The sequence below is a fragment of the Nymphaea colorata genome, chromosome 2 (assembly GCF_008831285.2).
Source record: "Nymphaea colorata isolate Beijing-Zhang1983 chromosome 2, ASM883128v2, whole genome shotgun sequence".
In the NCBI taxonomy this organism is placed as follows: Eukaryota; Viridiplantae; Streptophyta; class Magnoliopsida; order Nymphaeales; family Nymphaeaceae; genus Nymphaea; species Nymphaea colorata.
Window position 1 is genome coordinate 4,863,342 of NC_045139.1, and position 22,595 is coordinate 4,885,936.

Here is a 22,595-nt window from a genome sequence, read left to right on the forward strand (position 1 = left end):
TTATTGGAGTTCTGGGACACTGTATCAAAAAATGCGATGTTTCTACCAGCAAATAACAAAAGGGTTCTTTGGGAATAAAAATGTTGAAACATTTGTTCATAAAAAAGGAGGTTAATTTGTTCAACAAAATGCCGATTGTATTTGTTTTCATCAAACAACCCCTCACAAAAAAATATATTTAAAAGGAAGAAGGAACACATGTTTCTTGGGGGCCACTTGGGTATTAGGGCATTTCACTTGTGACGGCTGGTTGGCTCATTTCTTCTCTACTCCACCTCTTTTTTCCTTTAAAAGGGTCAATAAGGTGTTTATCTGCTCAAAAAAACAATATTACAAACTCAAACAAGTTCCACTTCTCAAATGTTCTCCATTTGACTATTAAAACAGAGTTATATGCCAACACCATGAGAAAAATTCAGACCTGCCTCTGCAATCAAAGTTGAAGGGCTGGTTGTTAAATAAATGTTCCACGCGCTATATCTCTTTTTGATTTCCAGGATGGATCTACTTTAAGAGGCTTTGGCAATAAGAACAATACATTTCTCGTGAGTTAGAGACAGAGGCGAAGCGACATTGTAGCCCACAAAAATGACTTTATTATGTATATAAATTTCATTAATTTTTAGTCTTTTACATTTGAGTGCCCCTTAAAGTTTGAAATTTAATCTTACACTGCCGCTCAGCCAAAAATTTTTGGCTCAGCCACTGGTTACAGACCGATTTTTTACAATAATATGTGGATGTATTTTATTGTATGTCATAATATGTAGTACATATGTAATGGATTATTATATTGTTGGACAGAACCACGTGAATAATGTGAATTGGCTGAATCGGCTAAGTCAACAAACAGTTAAGAGAGTGGTTAGGTATCTGAAGGGAATAACTGGGGACAGCCTTCTTTGTAAACAATAAAAAATGAAGTAGCAGATATACCTATAAATAGTTTGTATTTTGTTCTTTTTTGGAGGCCTCCTCCTTTGTTTGTAGGTCTTGAACTTTGTTCATTTTTTTATTTTATATTTTTTTTTACAATAAAGGAACGGATTAGACAATATTTTCATGAGAAGCAACAGATATACAAACTTTCTATTTACAATGATGCAGATTGGTATGGCATATCCAATGGCATATCCAGATAATAGAAGCTCACTATCAAGGTATATTGTGTTTGCATTGGACAAAAGCTGGTCTTTTAGCACTCGTTTGACAAATAAAACCGTTTGAAACTGTTCTATCAATCTACCCTAAAATTGAAGTAAATTTATGAAACACTTTTCAAGGTATTCCATTAATATGTCCTAAACTTTAGGCCATATTCATGGAACATTTAAATAATATTTTGTTGGTAAAATATACCTAAAAGATTGAGGCAAATTCATGAAACACTCTGTAAAATATTAGATGAATTTGCCCCAAGTCTTTGAACAGATTCATGGAATAGTTTGTCAGATAAAAAAATTGAAGAAAAGGAAATTAATGAGCTTGAATATTAAGTGGTAGACTTATTCACCAAGGTATTTTTTGGCAGCTAGAACACTCGATAGCACTTGGCAAACCCGTGAATCAATCTCGGCCCAGCCCGTTTGAGCGGGGGACGGAGGGGGAGGGGGGAGACGGAGGGGGAGGGGAGACGGACGGGAAGTGGGAGGGTCGGAGGGCGAGAGGGAGACGGAGGGGGTGGGGGAGGGCCGGAGGGGGAGAGGGAGACGGAGGGGGAGGGGGAGGGCCGAAGGGGGAGAGGGAGACAGAGGGGGAGGGGGAGCGCCCTGCGGAGGGGGAGCGGGGGTCCAGCCCTGTTAAAATAAAAAATATTTTAAAATATAAAATAATTTTTTTAAATATAAAATATATTTTTAATAATGAAATGAAAATAATATTAAATAACTTACCAAATTTAATCGGGTCCCATCAGGTCTACAAGGACCTGTTTTTCAGGCATGATGCCAACCTTATTTTTTTCCAAAGAGAGAGAGAGATATTTGCTTTTATGCATAAAAGTTTCCCATTTTCAACTGAGAGGGAGAGAGAAGGAGATCTCATTTTTCTCACCCTTCTTTTTATCTCTCCTCTCTTTTTTTCCCTTTCTCCCTCGTTTGCTTTTTTTCAAACCTAACTCGAGCAATTCCGACCAGACTCGGGAATTCTAAGCGATGAGGTTTTTGAAAATCTGCTATAAAAAACCGTACCTTGAATCATGGCCAGGTTTTTAGCCAATCCTAGTCTACTAAGGCTATTCTTGATTTAGATCACCGAATTTACCAACTATGCTCAATCTGTACTGAGTATTCCATAAACATGCACTGATCTTCAATGCAAATTCATAAGACAGTTATTGAATATTCTTGCTGTCAAACTGCCCCTAAAGGTTAAATAAGGTATGGATGTCTCGCCAAAATCTGAACATTTATAGCGGATAATACGTGGCCAATTTTCTTAGTTTCACAATTTCTTAGATTCACAACATGAATAATAGAATTATGTGTCTCGCCCACTGTCTGCGCCATCCCATCAAATCTTTATGAGGCGGCGGACCCACCTCCAGCCATATGTGGAGCCCGCATTAGACCTGGGTCGGTGACTTTAGTGACTCTCAACTGAAAAATTTTGAATCCGTAACTCCCAGCATAACCTCATGATCTGGTAGTACTCAATGTAACAAGAATGAGAGAGAGAGTTTGAGTTTGGTGGAAACTTTGTAAGTAGTTGTGCACTATGTGGTTGTTGGCTAACTGATCTAAAAATTGTGAACCACACTTTGGAAACATGGATTTTTCCTTTTGTTCCTTCCCAAGTATAAAAGAGACATTGCTAACTATCCCCTGGACATTTTTTGTTGTTTCAACTTTCAATTGATTGGATACAGATAATGTTGAAAAATATGGTTGATTCCCTAAGTAAGAGAGGGACAGGGGGGAAGTCAATGGTGTTATATGTTGAGGATACACTCGAGCAGCAGCAAAGCTAGAAAATTTTGCCACTTTATCGGCCAAACAAGATACACTGGAGCAGCGGCAGAGCTAGAAAATTTTGGTTAAGGGGTATTAGTTATAAAGTTTTAAATTATTAAGCATAATCAATATATATATATATATATATATATATATATATATATATATATGCGCAAAACTTCAACAAAGTATCATATGATAAGCAAAGATTTATCCTTACAAGTTTGTTTACAGTAGTTACAACTTATTTTTTTTCTCAGTTTCTTTCGATGACTGTCACACGTTAGATTCGATGACTGTCACACGTTAGAGGAACATGGAGTGGTGGTTGAATATTACATTTGGCAAATTGGTCGATGATTTTAGGATTTTGATTTCTTTACGTCTCAAATCCAAGGATGTAAACCTATCTTTGCAGATTTGAAGGATACTAGAGATTTTAATTCATGGTTCTCAAATCAACAATTTGTTAGAACTATGGTTTTTGAATACCTCATTCTAAATCCAATCATCGAATCTAAAAATCAGGCTATAATCATATGCCCATAAAAGGGCATCCAACTACCCTTTATCTTTTATGATCTCTGATCCTTAGGATTTGAAATACATAGATCTAAGTTCCTACTCTCTTCCCTCCTATTTTATGAAAGCATGTCACATCAAATCTATGCGTCTAAAATTAAAGTAATCACCTCGAAGCCAGTAGCAGAGCTACCATGGGGCTGGTGTCAGCAACTATCCACCCCAGCCGATGTAAACCTTTGTAAAATTTTTATTTTATCATGTGTTGAATTCAGGCATAGCCATATGGGGCGTTCGCACCAGACCCAGGCCAATGCTTTGTAGTTTTACGTGCACCCAATCCATTGCAATAATAAAATGGGTCAGTGCCTCTCAGCTAAAACTTTCTGGCTCCGCTTCTACTCGAAGCTTTTTTTCAATGAAAGCTTTCTTTCATGTAGTTCTCCAGAATGCACCACTTGAAGGTTCTGTCCTCGTGGGCCTCCAACTATCATGCATTGAGACAGCCATGAAAAACACTATAGAAAACCTGCTTAACGAGTATACTGATGCCCTATTTCATGCCCTCGAAGATGTACTTGCTGTGAGATATTTATTATTTCATGAACGTTCATGAAATAATAGACGTTTTTGTGCGGACAAAAAATTGGGAAAATCTCTTACAAATCTAAAAGGACAACAGAAAAATATTTCGATATTCTTTTTTCCTGTGATTGATGCATGAGCATGGTGCTAAGATCATTTTCCAACAAATTATACATTAAAGTGATTTTCCTGTTCATCAAACCCTCCTTGTAAGAACAACTAAAAGAAAAGAGAACATGACAAAAAGCTGCATAAAAATTGAAAAACAACACATCACCTACTCATCTTTCAAAAATAACTAAATAGACTGTCGACATTTCTTCCTGTTCATCAAACTCTCCTTGTAAGAACAACTAAAAGAAAAGAGAACATGACAAAAAGCTGCATAAAAATTGAAAAGCAACACATCACCTACTCATCTTTCAAAAATAATTAAATAGACTGTCGACATTTCTCTATTACTCTCAAATCGCTGCTTCCAAATAAAAAAGGTTAATTTGCACAAGTATCTTTGTAGAAACAAAATATCTGAAAAATAAATTTATTTATTAAAAAAAAGACCTTTGTTGTCCAACGAGGGACGTGGCTCGTAAAACAAAATATTTTATTTGAAAGGGGATCTTGATCAGACTGCAAGGTCTATGTCAGTCTTCCTCCCTGCATTGCTTTCTGGTAAACTATTTCTCTTGGTGTTGACAGATGGGAATGAGCAGTGCACTGAACACATTGTGTGGAAAGTCCCATGGGGCAAAGCAATATTAATAAGTTGAGCCAAAAAACAGAGAAGGTACAATACAGCAACAGGATTTACCATGGTAGAAGGAGGAGGAGCTCTTTATTATTTCAATCTTTTGTTAAGGGTGCAGTTGCTCTTTATATAGGATTACAATATAATAGGCAGCATTTCTAAGTCATCCATTGAGGCAACGGTATAAGAGACGAGGAAGGCAGGTTGGAGCCTTTCTAAAATTTTTATTTTCTTAGATGACTCTCAACATTCTCTTCAATGGTTCTTGATCTCCTCCAATTTTGTGTGACAGTCTTCCCCTCAAGTTGGTGCACAGATATCAATTTGTCTCAACTTGTTGGCAATTTTGTGATGTTTTTCTTTGCTGATAGTTTTTGTGAAAATATCAGCCAACTGATGTTTGCTTCTAACATGAGGTATTTCAATGATTTCACTTTGGTTCTTTTCTCTAACAAAGTGACAATCCACTTCTATGTGTTTTGTCTTCTCATGAAAGACGGGATTAGCATTGATATGAATTACTCTCATATTGTCACACATTAACTTCATCGGTACCTCAGGCTCAATATTCATGTCCTTTAGTAAGGCTTTAGTCCAGATTAACTCACATGTGCAGGCTGTCATGGCTCTATACTATGCCTCTGTGCTTGATCGAGTACAGATTGTTTTTTTCTTTTTCATGATATCAGATTTGCACCTACAAAAGTATAGTATCCAGAAGTTGATCTTCTATTGTTTGGAGTTCCTGCCCAATCAGCAACTGCATATCCAATGACATTGAGAAAACTGTTTCTTCTCATTACGATTCCTCTCCCTAGAGTCCCTTTTAGATATTTTAGAATTCTATGTGCAGCTTCTACATGAGTGGACATTGGCTTATGCATGAACTGACTAACAAGGTTGACAGCGTATGTGATGTCTGGCCCGATCACAGTAAGAGAGATGAGCTTTCCAATGAGGTTTTGAAAACTTTTGAACATTTGCAACTGCTTCTCCTTCTTCATTTCTTAGCTTGCAATTGATTTCCATGGGAGTATCAGCACACTTAGTTCTCAAGTAGCCGATTTCTTTGAGAAAATCTAGAGTGTATTTTCTTTGACAAATAAACACTTCTTTATCAGATTGTGCTACTTCAATGCCAAGAAAGTATCTCAATCTTCCTAAGTCTTTTATCTCGAATTCATTATTGAGATACTCTTTTACTTGTTTCATGTTTTGCATGTCGTCTCCCGTTATTATAACATCATCCACGTAAACTAGTAATATAGTGATCTTTGAAGCACGATTATAGGTAAACATGGTATAGTCAGATGTGCTTTTGGAAAAACAATTTTTCACAAGAGCCTCACTGACTCTGGAAAACCATGTCGGGGAGATTGTTTTAAACCATACAATGCCTTCTTCAGTTTTCACACATATCCCTTTTCATTTTTTATGTCTTTCGGAGTTTTCATGAAAACTTCTTCATTTAAATCACCATGCAAGAACGAATTTTTTATATCCAATTGCATAAGTTCACACCTTTTGTTTGAAACTGCTGAGAGTAATATTCTAATAGAGCTCATTTTGGCAAGTAGAGCAAATGTCTCATTATAATCAACCCCTTTTGTTTGTGTAAATCCTTTTCCAACCAATCTTGCTTTGAACCTCTCGACAGATCCATCACTCCTATATTTTATTCGGTACACCCACTTGCACCCAACAGTTTTTTCCTTCTGGTAGAAGCACCATTTCTCAAGTGTGGTTTCTTTGTAGTGCTTTTAGTTCTTTTTTCATGGCGTCTCTCCATCTTGGGTCCATGTTTGCCTGCAAGAAATTTTTAGGCTCTTCATGGTGGTAAGCATTCAATACATAATCTCGATATGATTTTGACAAATTTTCAAAAGTTAGATAATCATCAATGGAATGAATTTTGTCAAAAGATAAGTATGTATAGAAATCACTTAGCCTGGTTGGTGACTTGGTGGACGTAAACGATCTATGTAGTGGTTGCTCGGTCAAGATTTTTTGGGTGGACCTTTGAGACATTTCATAATCTTGAGGAGTAGCAATATGATTAACTTCATTGGACTGAGGATGTTGATCGCCATCACTTTGATTTTGGTTCCCAGGAAATTGATTTGCATTAGAACACCTATGTTTTCATGGATGCTCACCAATGGTTGTGGAAGACTAATGTCAACAAGTTTTTGTTGTTTTGTCTCCCCCTAAATGCTATTCTCATAAAATGGTTCTTGTTTAAAAAACTTTGTCATGAGTGACAAAGAATTTTTTCAAATGAGGTTCATAACATTTGAACCATTTCTTTTTACTTGAATATCCAAGAAAATTACATTTCATAACCCTTTTTCCTAATTTATTTCTAAATTTTACTTGAACATGAACAAAACATTTGCATCCAAAAACTTTAAAATGATTAATAGAAACAGATTTATTTATAAGTAATTGAATCAGAATTTGATCGTTAATGCTCGGATTAGGTATTCTATTTGCTATATAACATGTGGTTCCTATTGCTTCATACCAAAAGCAGATTGGAACATTCATGTGGATCATTAATGACCTAGCAATATTAAGCAACCGTTGGTTTTTGCATTCTTTGACTCCATTTTGTTGCGGAGTACCAGCGCAAGTGAGTTGGCGACATATGCCTTTCTTTTTCATAAAATCATCAAGTACTTGATTGACATATTCTCCTCCATTATCCGACCATAATTTTTTTATTTTGTCCCATATTATGTGTATACAAGCTCATAATATTCTTCAAAATTTTTGGCAACGTCACTCTTTTTTTTTAGAAAATAAAGCCAAGTCATGCGAGTTTTATCATCAATAAAAAAAACATAGTATTTATATCCAGAATGACACTCGACTGGGGTTGGGCCCCAAACATCATAATGAATTAAATCAAAAATTTCAGCAGACCTTTTTCCTGAGTTTTGAAAAGGTAATCTAGTTGATTTTGACAATTCACATGCATCACAAGAATGTCCATCAGGTTTGACGTTTGGAACAAGAATTTTCAGCAACCTATCTGAATTATGACCAAGCCGAGAGTGCCACAATTTGTATTCAGATGTCTTTTCTGCACGAGCAAGAAAACCAGCCTCAATGTTGTGTATGACATATAGACCGTTGTGCTCGCACCCTCTACCAATCTCCTTCCTTGACTCTTTGTCCTCAAAATTCACATTCTTTGGAAAAAAATAACTAAGCTATTATAGTCTTCAGTTATCTTACTTACAGATATAAGGTAGGCATAAAGTTTAGGATGATTTGAAAAAACAATATTCCCCAATGCCTTCTACAGCAATGGGTGTGCCATCAGCTGTTTTTTTTTTAATGTGATCGGTGGCCCCAGAGCCAATAATTCATCCTAGATTTTTTGAATGAGTAATGAGAGCACGGTGCATACCTTCAGACGAATTTCCAATAGGCTGAGTAGAAACCAAATTTTTCTTAGAAAAATGCTGGAAGAATTTTTCCAGCTCTTCACGGGTGATGAAGTTGGTTGTGTTGAGGCTGTTTGACGAGAATGACTTCTCCTTTAATGACAGCTTCCCATTTAGCCCCCAACATTTTTCTCTAGTGTATCCAGTTTTTTTGCAATATGAACATTGAACACGATTTCTTCCTCTCTGCATGATGGTCACGTTTCCACCGCCTTTAATATCACGTCTGGAATTGTTAGACAGTGGTTCGGAATGGGTTTGGAATTGTTAGCAGCCTCATTTTTCTTTTCCGGATTCATAACCTTCTGGCCAGCAAAGTCTCTTTGTTTGGTTTGAAAGACTTGATTGAAATTTGGCAATTGATTTGTCATGAGTATTTGACTTCTAACACTCTCAAATTCAAACCAAGTCCACCAAGGAAATGAAAGATTTTATCCTCTTCCAAACGTTGTTTGTACATGTTTGGGTCAGTTATAGCAGGGCGATATTGCATTAGATCCTCCCATAGACTACGGTATTGACTAAGATAAAATTGTATCGACTTGTCTCCCATTGAGGTATGAGCAAGTTCTAATTGAATTTGATAGACTACGGTATTGACTAAGATAAAATTGTATCGACTTGTCTCCCACTGAGATATGAGCAAGTTCTAATTGAATTTGATAAACTCTAGCCAAACTATTTTGTTCCCCATATACTTCTTTTAAAGTATTCCATATATCCTTAGCCGTTTCATGATAAACAAGCATATTTGAAACACTAGGCTCCATGGAATTTTTAACCAAGACAGAACTAAATCATTTTCAGACTGCCATTCATGAAAATTTGGATCAGAAATGGCTGTAGGGTGAATCTTACTGGTAACATAGCCAATTTTTTATTGTCCACTAAAAATGAGTCTTGCTGATTTAGCCCATCCTAGATAATTGGATCCACTCAAAAGAGTCGTGATCTTCAAGGTATTATTCTCATCAGCTGTAGACTTCTTTACACCGTCATTTGAATTGTTATCTTGATCCCCATTGATTTGAGATTCGGCCATGGTGGAGAAGATTGAATGCCAAGATCACGAATAATGCTCTAATACCATAATAAGTTGAGCCAAAGAAACAGAGAATGGACAATACAACAACAAGATTTACGTGGTTCGGCTTAGATGCCTACATCCACGGTAGAAGGAAGAGGAGCTCTTTATTATTTCATTCTTTTGTAAAGGGTACAGTTGCTCTTTATATAGGATTACAATATAATAGGCAGCATTTCTAAGTCATCTGTTGAGACAACAGTATAAGAGACGAGGAAGGCAGGTTGAAGTCTTTCTAAAATTTTTATTTTCTTAGATGACTCCCAACATTCTCTTCAACGGTTCTTGATCTTCTCCAATTTTGTGGAGAGGGAAAGAAAAAAGGAAAGAAAGAGTTATTGTTCTTCATTGATTCTTGAAGCTCTTAGAGAGATTTTAACAAGAAAGAAAAAGAGATTGTGAAAGAGAAAGATTTTATGACTCTTTTGGTTTTTCTTCTATTTTTTTTTCTCCTTGATTATTAAAGATTAGGGTAAGAGAAATAGGGTTTTTTTTGTTGTTGGAAAGTCATCACTCTCAATTAAGTGATATTCTTCTACTTTCTATTCTTCAGTTGGATAATTGCTTCCCTATTTTGGTGATTATTGGGCTTTTGGAGTGTAGTCGTCATAAATTGCTCTCTTGTAGCTGTTTCATATTACATAGTGGATTTGTTGTTGCGTTGCATTCAACCCTATGGTTTTTACCTTTTATCTGAAGAAGGTTTTTCAAGTTAAAATTGGTGTCTTGATCTTGCTTGAGATTTTCTTTTCATTGCTTGTTTCATTATTATGCATCAAAATATATATATTTGTGAGATCCCTTAGATAATAAGGGTTTCAATTTGGAGCACGTTGGAAAAAGTATTTTGCTTTGCTTGTACATGAAATAGAAGTGCTAGGTTGTTGTCAGTCATAGCCTTCAATTGTAAAGTACAATCATTCAGATGTGTACATAAATTTCTATTCAAACAACATATGACAAGACATGTCCGAACGACACTATATACATACATGCATACATACATATACATAAGAACACATACCGATGAAGACCTTGAAATGAAATTGTAAAGAAACAAGAGACTAAGTTTGTCATTGGACACAGATGGGCCACCACACCATTTTCTAAGAGATAATTAGGTGGGGGCAGAGTTCTTGGCAAGAGGACAAGGGAATCTCTTTAGAGGGCATGGGCACTGTGTAGCACCCAACTTGGGAGCCATGAAAAGGAACAGAAGTGCTTGCTTCCAAAAGTAAGGTTTTTGGGAGTTTCCACCTCTGCCTAGAAGTGTAGGCTGTTGTGGTTTGTCTCTAGGGGCCTCAAGTGTGACATGGCGAAGTTCAAGTGCTCCAATTTGGGGCACCATTTTCAGGGTCTCCATTTCCTTGAACTTCAATGAAACTGTTGGTGTTTTGTGATGTTGGTTATAAACAAAAAAAATACCTTGTGGGGACATGTAAAGTAGAATTTGCTTAGCTAAGCCCACACTTCCATACTTCTTACACCATTCCATTTATATATTTATGCAACTCTTTCAATCTGCATGTGCGAGAAGCCAGGGCATCTGGATGGCTAGAAAAATCCACCTCTTATATATATGTGCAAGGAAACCGGAGCATCCAGACAGTTAGAGAAATCCATCTTTGATGACAAACCTATTTGAGCACCACACCACCGTTAGTCATATTTGATGACGAACATATCGAACATCTGGTAAGTACTAATCAATTCAAACTAGATTTTGAAGTTGTGGTACTTTTGGCAGTATCATGATTCAAAAAAAGCTCGAAACCAGCACATGAAATGCTTGTCAATCATGCTCATCGGATTGCAAGCAAGCGAAACTGAACTCTGGAGTCATCACTCCAAATTCAAGCTAACACGTGTAAGAAAAGTATTTCAACCATAGAAACACAGAATTTACTCCTTTCATGCGCCACAACAGTTTAGTATGGTATCAATTGTGCTGCACTATAAAACTTACGCAGGATCAGTGTATAAACCTTTCAAAACGGCACTCCTTCAATTCGTCCTTGCTGAGCAACTGTATGTACCTAGAAAATTATTTTAAAGGAAAATTATAGCACAAGGATTTTCGACACACTAAACTAAGTTTTTCCATGTACCAAGTTGAAGTATAAAAACTTGTTGCTATGGGCTTGTTAGATGTCTTTGACCACTTTCTTGTAATAGGATGTCTTTTTAAGCATTTTTTAGTGCCATGAAAAACTACAATGAGAGAGTAGCTGTTGGTCGGTTGAGTTGGAACAATACCTATTGGGAAGTTTTTGCAGCCTCTAACAAGCAAACACATGAAAGGTGTAATAACCAGGGGCGGAGCGATGATTTCTTTTAGGGACTGACCAAACGGTCCAACGAACTTATTTGGGTAGAGTCAAACTAAATTCGAATCCAAAAAATACATTACGCAACTAAAAATTTTCAATTTTTTTAATGTAATTTTTTTTTTATCAATTAGTTGGGGTGGGGCCACGGCCTAGGCGGGACCCCCTCCCTCCGCCCCTCTTAATAACATTCAACGTTGGTGCAGTTGAGGAAACACTAAGGTCAGCCAATACCGGACAAAATCTTTGCGCTATAAAGCAACTGAAAAGCAGTTGTAATGACTACTTGTTGAGGAAGGCATTTACTTCCCTCATCCAAGCATTGTCACAGTCATAATCATTGTCATATGTCATCGTTGTTTGGCTTGTACTTTCGGAATTTTTGTACACATCCGGTCATTTTCTCTTGATTGTGAATGCACAATGAAACGAGAAAAACGTTCTTATGATTCTTACTTACTTCTCGTTCATACCCCCATCGTTTCTGATTTTTGTACCAAAAAACATTCTCATAGAAATCTTGGGTTGCATGAAATGTGCAGCCTAAGTGGCAAGAATAAAGCATGATGAACACTTGTTTTCCTTCTGATACAATAAATAAATAAAACTATTACCAAGGATTATGTCGCCAACGATTACCAATCCAAGATGATCATTATTTCACCATATGATTTTGATTATAAAACCAAACTATCAATTTCATCTGCATTGCAATTTGTCTGGGAAAACTAATGCAAGAACTTTCGTTGCCCATTGCCAGTATTCTCTTGGAAAGTACTTTACTGAGACTTACATTTGTTCTTTTCCCTTGAGTCGAAGAAAGTTATGCTTGAAGCCTAGTCGTGCGCACTAAGGCATAAACTTCCAAGGCGATTAGTCTATGCCCTCTTAGACTTGTTAATAAGGTGGTGCCTATGAAATTTGTTCTCTTTGAGAACTTTCTTGCAAAATGTGATAGAGACTGAGAGAGTTGTAAATCAAGGCCATGTTTGATTAATTCATATCTAAGATTTGATGTTAATGATGTCAACAGATCGGATTTAGATGTATCATTTATTATATCTTCAATTTATGCTCGCATATTTAGATTTTTATTTGGACAAGGGCAAGCTCTGGACCCGGTTGTGGGGATGTTAATATATTTGATTTTGATTGGATATATAACCAAACTGTCTCAAAAAAATATGATATTAAAAAAAATTAATAGTTGATTTAAGAAATGACATCTAATCGGATTCAGATTCAGGTTTAGATAAACATAAATATTCTATCGAATTTAATTTTTAAATAAGTATTACATATGATATGAAAAAAAAAATAATATTTGATTTAAGAAATGACATTTGATCGGATTCAAAGTTAGGTTTAGATAAATATAAATGTCCAATCAGATTTAATTTTTAAATAAGTATTCTATATATATATATACTGCTTTTACGTTTTGAAAATCAGTTAGATTCGGTTTAAAATTTAGATTTGGATTTGGATATGAATACAAAAATCGGATTTGAATCGTATTCAAATTGTGAAATTGGATTCAGATACAACTTTTTTTTGTTCATATTTGAATCTAAAGTTCAATCTGAATTTATGAATATTCCAAAAAACAAAAATGGTTAAGGGTACATGCAATTCAAATCTGTTGGCATCCCTACCTGGTTGGAACAGGTTAGAAAGATAAGAATCTTAGATGGCAAAGCTGTTAAAAGTAGTGGCTGAGGTTTCCTCAGGATAGATAGACCATTCTTGGGATTTGTTCTGCATTGTTGGGCTTATAGCCTTCCGCTTTGATTTGTCTATCGGATAATGTGTGTGAAACTTTTATGCCTTGTTTGGATGACATCCCGAAATGAGGTTTTGGGAGGCAAAACTTCATTTTGCCTAAGAAATCCTGTTTTTGGAGTGTCTGCCTAAGAAATTCATGGATTTGAGACCCGAGAGAGGGGGAGGAGATGATAGGCCCAGTATTTCCACATCTGTGAGAATCTCAAATTGCCTTAGATCTTAAACACAGGACTATCAAACATGGCCTAGAACATTTGTCCTGGACAGTAGATTTATGATCATCCAGTGCTGTGATGTCATCCTTGCAAGTGATTAAACCACCACTTAAGTCATTTGTCACTGAAACAGAAAGAGATCGCGATTGACGTAACCTTCCATATGAACAGATGAGGTCAAACGTCTTTTCGATGCCGTTCATCTATTCTTCAATTCATCGAACGACATCCAGCCACTTGTCCACGAAATGCGTGCAATGAAAACTTTTCAAAAGCCGTTCAAAAGAGTGGCTGCAAATGAAAGCAGTTCATCCATGGCAACCAACATGCCGAAGAATGCGCACTTCTTAACCTGCAAACCAAAAGACCATGCACAGGAGCTCTTGGGTCTCATGATTATATAGTTCCCTTAACAAAATATAGAGGTGATTTAATATAAATCAACCTTCAAATTATGTTGGGTATGAGAAAAAAATGTGTTTCAAACATCGACATTTAATTGTCAAACTAGATGTTTATTTTGTGGAACCATTGTGAATCAATACAATATATAAAGTCCTCAGATTTTTGGCAATTCGAAGATTGATTCTTACGAGTCAATCTTCGACCATCTTACGTGGCAAGATCTGGATAAAGAAACACAAAAATTCGAGATTTAAAGTGCATCTGTGGAGTCATCTGTAGATCCTAACTAGATTTGGATGTCTAAAGCAAATGTTTGCTGGATTAGTACCAAGTCAAACTGAAGTTTAATTAAAAATGTGCAAATCTCAGTTTTAATTTACATTGAAACTTGTGCTGCTGTGTCCCAACATATTGTTTCGAGAAGCGTAGACATAAAATTCTGGTTAAGGGGCACTAGTTATAAAATTTTTAATTTCAAAGGGCACTAATATGTAAGTGAACAAAACTTTCTTCAAAAATAAATATAAAAAAGAGAATTTTTCACATGTCCATGTGGGAAATTGCCCACACAGTGCCCACCTGCCTCCACCCCTGGTTTCGAGCCATAAGGGTGTAGCTGAACTAGACGGGCGGTGTGGTGCACATAAAAGAGAGTCGTATGTCCTATTAGATGGCCAACAGACTGGCGTTCAAAGCCAAAATACGACTAGCAGACTAGCAGTAGCAGTTGAGATGGATTTTGGTTTAATAAAAGATCCAAATCAGTATTTCGACCCCATTTCGGACCCAGTAGATCCAACAGTTTGCCTGGGGAGATGAGTTCGTCGGATTTGACTTCATAGCCCATAAGCCACGCTGATTCCACACGCATTAAAGTAGAAATTGGAAATGATGGAGATTAAATTGATTCTGGAACCATAAACCCGTCCATCTCCAGTAGATCATTGGAGCCTAAGAACTTAAAGGACGAAAATGGAATGCATGAATCTAGAAGCGGTCCTATCAGTGGCAGAGCTTGGTGAGGGCATGTGGGCAGCTGCCAACACGGACCTACTAATTTTGCGCGAAATCTAAGTACATAGCATGCTTCTTCGACCCCACTCAAAGTCTCGGGGTGAAGCTAGAAAATTCTAATTAAGGATCACTGGTTATGTAAGTTTAAAATTTTAAAGAACATTTGTATGTAAATGAGAAAAACTAAAAAAATTGTCAAAGGTTGACAGTGTTGTAGGATCCAGTGATGGACTGCGATCAGATCTGAAAGCCGCAATATATTAACATTTGAACATGGTGATCAAGCCCGTTTTCGCCACATTCCATAAAACTTGTGGCGTTTTCCCATTACAAATTATTTGTGCAATTAAGTTATTTCCTTGAGAAATGAGGGTTTCCATTATCACGTTCTCCGGTTCATCATATTCTTTTTCCGATTCGTACGTTTAGGAGATGTTAGTTCGCTTAGCTTTTTATTGATTTGAATACCTTATGATTTAAGGTCCATGATCTTGAGGTCAGGTCTCCCCTATCTCATTTTAGATCAAACCTTTTGCTATTGTAAATAAGTACTAATTAGCGTGGAGATAAATTTGACAAGAAGTTAGATCCAAGAACAACATTAGTTTGTCAAAATGTGGATTTTTATCTGCATCCTTTGGCATATCAGCAAAAGTAATTAACTCTACCACTTATTCATAAGTTAGGCCGTTAGGCCAGGCCTTGATTTATTATTTGTCAATTTGCTAAGCGAATTTGTAATTTTTTTTATTTTAACTTTATCAAAATAAATGAATATGAAAATTTTTACCTTTTACCGGAAGTGAAACATTTACCCAAAATAAACGTTGATGTTGCATCGATTAATGCCTCCTAAGAGCTTCATTAGACCATACATAAATATTGTTCCTTGACATGCAATTATTGTGCAATCAAAAGCTTTGAAAGGGTTCACCCTGACAATTAGTTTCAACTCAGAGATTCTTTCAAACTTATTTTCCCAAAAAAAAAAAAAAGCATAATCCTCCCAGTTGAATATCCACTATCCTACAACAAAACTCTTCTTATTCGATGGTCTCACCTTGACCTGGTCGTCTCCTCAACTATAAATAAGACTAGTTGATGTGTATTACACTCTCCATCTAGGTCATAAAGTAACCTGAACCCGGAAGCAAGAGGAAAAGGAGAGGGACTCCGTTCTTTTGAAGGTACACTGTCATAGAAATACATAACTTGATTTTAAGATAAATTAATAAAATTGATCCATGCTATAAATCCATGCCATAAATAAACCTGCATCAGTAGAAGAAATGGTGTACGTTATACATATATATGCATATAAAAAGATTGTACACCCAAGCTTTCAAAGATAAATAACCTCCAAGATCTCCAAGCACTTTTGCACTCTCTAAGTTGGAGATTAGTAATGGGGGAGGAGAAAGATGTTGCTCCGGAGGAATCCCTTCTATCTCCAGCTTTTGATGGAGAAAAGATCTTCATCAGGTCACTTCTGCAGACATGATCAACGAGGCCAAAGTTGCAGTTAGCCGGTCCACTCGCAGTCGCGAACCTTCTTCAGAAATGCGTACAGTTGACATTCATCATGTTTGTCGGCCATCTCAGAGCTCTTCCACTTTCCGGCGTCTCCATAGCGACTTCCATCGTCAATGTCACCGGCTTCAGTTTGTTGGTGTATGCGAGAAACATTGGCATAACTCTTATACGCATGAACATATTCACAAATTTGAGAAAGATGACATGGGAAAGGCAGCCACATGGTTTGAAACCAGTTTAATTACTATCTGATCTGGTTCTGTGATAGATTATACCCAATATTCAGGAGATCCTTTCTCAATTTAGACATGGTTTTCTGATTCTCATTAGAGTGACGTCTTTCTTTGAGTAGAAGAAGTTCAAAGGGGATTTAACACGATACTTTTGAAAAATGGTCACCAATTTCAGTCGCCGCCATCTCCAACTCATGGCATCCAGCTTAGTATCACTGCAAGATCTCCGTCCATCTTCCTTCCTGCATTGATTTCTGATAAAACCTTTTCTCTTGGACTAGACAGTTCAGAATGAGCAGTGCACTGGACACACTATGCGGACAGTCCCATGGAGCAAAGAAATATCACATGGTCGGTGCACACCTGCGGACAGCTATTCTCGTCCTCTCCATCCTCAGCATCCCTTTCTCCATTGTCTTGGCCTCCACACAGCAGATTCTCATGTCGGCCGGGCAAGATGAAGAGATCTCGAGGGAAGCGGGGATTTACTGTAAATGGCTGATCCCAAGTCACCACCAACTGTTGGTTTTTATTTGTTTGACTCCATTTTGTTGGGGAGTACCAGTGTGAGTTGGCGACATATGTCTTTCTTTTTCATAAAATCATCAAGTACTTGATTGACATATTCTTCTCCATTATCCGACCATAATTTTTTTATTTTGTCTCATATTATGTGTATACAAGCTCATAATATTCTTCAAAAATTTTGGCAACATCACTCTTTTTTTTAGAAAATAAAGTCAAGTCATACGAGTTTTATCATTAATAAAAAAAACATAGTATTTATATTTAGAATGACACTCGACTAGAGTTGTGCCCCAAACATCATAATGAATTAAATCAAAAATTTCAGCAGACCTTTTTTCTGAGTTTTGAAAATGTAATCTAGTCGATTTTGACAATTCACATGCATCACAAGAATGTTCATCAGGTTTGACGTTCGGAATAAGATTTTTCAGCAACCTATTTGAATTATGACAAAGCCGAGAGTGCCACAATTTGTATTCAGATGTCTTTTCTGCACGAACAAGAAAACCAGCCTCAATGTTGTCTATGACATATAGACCGTTGTGCTTGCACCCTCTACCAATCTCCTTCCTTGACTCTTTGTCCTCAAAATTCACATTCCTTGGAAAAAAAAATAACTAAGTTATTATAGTCTTTAGTTTTCTTACTTAAACATATAAGATTGGCATAAAGTTTATCATGATTTGAAAAAACAATATTCCCCAATGCCTTCTACAGCAATGGGTCTGCCATCAGCTGTTTTTTTTTAATGTGATCGGTGGCCCCAGAGTCAATAATTCATCCTAAATTTTTTGAATGAGTAATGAGGGCACGGTGCATACCTTCACACGAATTTCCAATATGCTGAGTAGAAACCAAATTTGTCTTAGAAAAATGTTGGAAGAATTTTTCCAGCTCTTCACGGGTGATGAAGTTGGTTGTGTTGAGGCTGTTTAACAAAAAAACCAATGCAAAAGATGTATTTGTGATGACCAGTTGCTTAGCCATTGCTTCAAGCAATAGAAATTAGAGTATACCTTTGTGATGATTTTTCATGATACAAAATAAAAAATAACCATCCGTTCATAGATATAGCAGTCTGATTTCAATTTTTCTTTGGAGGACATGGTTTGTATCTGTTCATCTACTTTCTTCCTTCCGCATTTTGTCTTCATTTCCACAGCTTAGAGTGGTGGGCCTTCTAAATCATGATCCTCATGTCTGGACTGCTTCCAAATGCGGAGCTGGAAGTATCAGTGCCATTCATCATGTAAACTTATCGACCCTACTTTCATTATGAATGCGCGTGAAATTCACATGATCATGAACCAGAAAACGAAAATCCAACATGCCAAGCATTACTAACGTTTCATGCTCTCTATATGTAGCCTGAACACAAGCTGTGCTGTCTACACCCTTCCTGAGGGCCGTGGTCAAGCTATAAGGTACATACCAGTGATCAAGGCCATTCAAGTCTGTTATAATCTGTTCCTGATTCTCCAATTATATATGAAATTTTTCTTAATCTCCCTTCAGCACAAGGGTATGAAATGAACTGGGTGCGGGAAAACAGCAAGCCGCACGCCTCGCAGTGTATGTTATGTTGCTTATAGCGGTGATAGAAGCTGCATTTGTTGCAATTACCATAGTTCTGGTTAGATCCGTCTGGGGATACGCTTACAGCGACGACAAAGAAGTCGTCAAATACATATCATATATGACGCCGCTGCTTGCAACTTCAACTTTCATGGATGCAATCCAATCGGTGCTTTCAGGTAGAAGAATTGAGTACCATTTGGTTCTTATAGTAGCATTAATCTTATATTGATTAGGAGATGTGAGACTATGAATACTGCTTACAAGATGTTTCATTCAAACTTTGATTAGATGAACTTATAAGTTATTATGTCCTCAAGGGTCATAGGTAACCTGGCGGCAAAGCAGTTCACATCCTAGGGGTATGAGGTTTGAATCATGTAGCCGATGTCTTCTGGACAGCAAATGGAAGCAAGTGCAACACTCAAGTTGAAGAGTATATCATAAGTCCATCTAGGGCCAGAATCTTGGAGGCATAAGGTTACGACCTTAGGGGTTTTACGCTGAAGATGGTTTCTACTAAATAAATATTAAAAAAGACTAAGTTATTATGTCAAACCAAAACAAAAGTTTAACTGCTGCTTTTGAATATTTACAAGAAAGTTCTTATTAACATGATAACTAGCAAGTCACTTGACTAAATTTATTTGATGCCACATATTTTGTTAACATATTTCATGAGCTCTGGGGATTACGCAAGCCTAATCCTAGATTGATCAGTGGGTAAGCCAAAAAAAAACCCAAAAAAATGTTAACCAAGTATTGATTTTCTGTGACCAGAAAAAAAAAATGGACACACAAAAACACATACAAAAGTAAAAAAATGAATATTTCTCATCAAATCACTCTTAAGATCATATTTATATGGTTATAGTGAGGTCTGGCATGTGTTCCCTGTCCAAGTGTTCTGGTGTGTGTATATATATATATATATATATATATATATATATATATATATATATATATATATATATATATATATATATATATATATATATATATATATATATATATATATATATATATATATATATATATATATATATGAAAGGAGTACTAGGAGATACTTTTTTTTTGAACAAGTGAAAAGGCAAAACACACCGACACTTTAGCTAATTAATTAGATTCCACTGTATTAATCAACCAATTAGCTTTGCGTTAGCTTTTTAATTAAGTTGCGGCCACGAATAAAAAGAGGTTGGATTCCAAGGCTAGTTTTAGTGAAAGGAAGTTTCATCTAATAATAGCTGAAACCAGCAGAAGAGATGTCATTCAAGTTCTTTTGATAAGGACTTTTGCCAAACCCAAATTGGCATTTAAAAGAGAAAAAAAAAAACAGAATTAAGAATGCATGGTATAAACACTTAGGTCGTAATTTGAAATAAAAAAAAGTAGTATTGTGAAATTAGTTAGTGAAAAAATGTTTTTTTTATCATTTTTTGGAAAATGGATTATGTGTCTGGATGACATACCCAAAACAGTTATTCCATCCTGCCCTTTCTAACACACCAGGTTTGGTCAAAACTGGATTTCTCTCAAACCCAGTTAATTTTGATATCACCCAAACATTCATCTAACATACCAGGTTTTGTCGAAACTGGATTTCACTCAAACCCAATTAATTTTGATATCACCCAAACATCCCAAAAACTGCTCATTAATTTTGATGTCACCCAAACATTTCAAAAACGCCGATATGCCGTTAGGTTGCAATTAAATGAAAACTTCAAAAAAATGTTTTACAAAAACCAGGTCATTGTAACAACCTGATTTTTTAACCAGTTTCTAGAACTTGGTTTTTTGTTTGGGTCAAAGTAGGCCTGGCCATCGTGCCGAACTGGCCCGATAAGAGTCGGGCTCGGGCTTGCCCGGCACCCGAAACCCAAGCTCAGGCCTGGCCCGATAAAGATAAAAAATATTTTTTAAATATAAAATATAAAATTTTTAGTATAAAGTACATTTTCAATAAAAAAATATATCTCATTATTAAATTATTAAAAAATATCAAGTCGGTACGCTATTGGGCGCGCACCAGCCGGGTCCTAGGCCCAATGCCCAGCCCTAGGTGAAGGTTTCCTAGTTGTTGAGGGGAATATAAAAAGGTGCTTTAGTCCTTTAACCCTTTCCTCATCTTTATGTCCTTTTCCTCCATTGCAACCATGTTTGCCATTTTGTATATCTAAAAATGTTAATTCACTAATCCTCTTATGTAGTCATCTTTCATGCATTTGTTCCCCTAGGCAGGATTATTATTTTATATTCATCTCTAGAAGAATAAAAAATCAGAAGTTTTTTTTGTTTCATTTTGGACCTTTAGGTATTGCTAGAGGCTGTGGCTGGCAAAAGTTTGGTGCATTGGTTAATATTGGAGCTTATTACATAGTGGGAGTGCCATCAGCTGCTTTTTTATCATTTTTTTTCCATCTAAGTGGAAAGGTTAGTCCCCATATCCTTCTTCTCTTCATCTATGTTACATTATGCAGAAAATATTATTTAAATTTACATTAATGTTATTTACTATTAATGCACATTTGTGATGTATTTATCAACCACAGGGGCTTTGGATGGGAATAATGCTTGGGACTTTCACGCAACTTGCCATCTTTCTCGGATTCACACTTTCTGCTGACTGGAAAAAAGAAGTAGCTTCTCCACTGAAACCACCTCTTATTATATTAATTAGTCAGTCTCCCATACTGACCACTCTCATCATTTATATTTTATAAGATTCAAATGTGCATCTCATAACTTGTGTCTTTCTTAATCCTTGGCTTTCCATTACTTAGAAAGTGATCCATTCAAGAAAAATAATTTTAAAAATTACAAAAAGCTGCATAATTTTTAAGCAAATAATAAATCACCGATCAAGTTTTATGGCCAAGGAATATTAGACACGAAATTTGAAAGACCCACCTTCAGATGGGTGTCAGATGTTTAACTGTCGAACTCGACTCGGCTCATGTTCAGACCTAAGCAACATTATGCATTCTAACATATTAGGAGCATGCATGCTGATGATCACGCTTCTTTGACATGAAAAAACTTGGCAAGAAGGATTGGTCGTGTCCACAAACTGAATTTCACTTTTGGAGAGATAAATTATTTAGATTATCGTATATTTTGGGTCTGATGATCACATTTCTGTTTCAGGGGAAGAAGATAGAAGACAAAGTTCAGGTTTTCAGCTTGCCAACGGAGTGCAGATCCTGTGATGAATGCCAAATGAAAACATAATCATTTTATGCATGTTATCAATGGAAACAGCAAAATACTACGGGCAAGAAATGAGGAGTTATGTCATGTTGTCTGTTTAAATAACTTCCTGCACTTTCCAGATTGAAGTATGAACCCATGAACAATTTTGCTTGCAATTCATGTTAAACGTTATGTTCTAAAGGATGCATATATGATATCACACCAAAATTCACCACAGATAATGACAAAATTGAGAAATAACAAAGCAGGTTATTGGAGTTATGGGACACTCTTTCAAAGAATGCAAAGTTTCTACTAGCAAAGAACAAAAGGTTTTTTTGGAGAAAAAATTTTTGAAAATTCGTTCATAAAAAAGGAGATTAATTTGTTCAACAAAATGCCGATTGTATTTGTTTTCATCAAACAAGCCCTTGCAAAAAAAT

General features: G+C 36.2%; 1 pseudogene; it reads left to right on the forward strand.

Moving 5' to 3' along the window:
- Positions 1–1,101: 1,101 nt before the first annotated feature.
- On the forward strand, positions 1,102–22,191 carry LOC116246786 (protein DETOXIFICATION 15-like; annotated as a pseudogene).
- Positions 22,192–22,595: the final 404 nt, after the last annotated feature.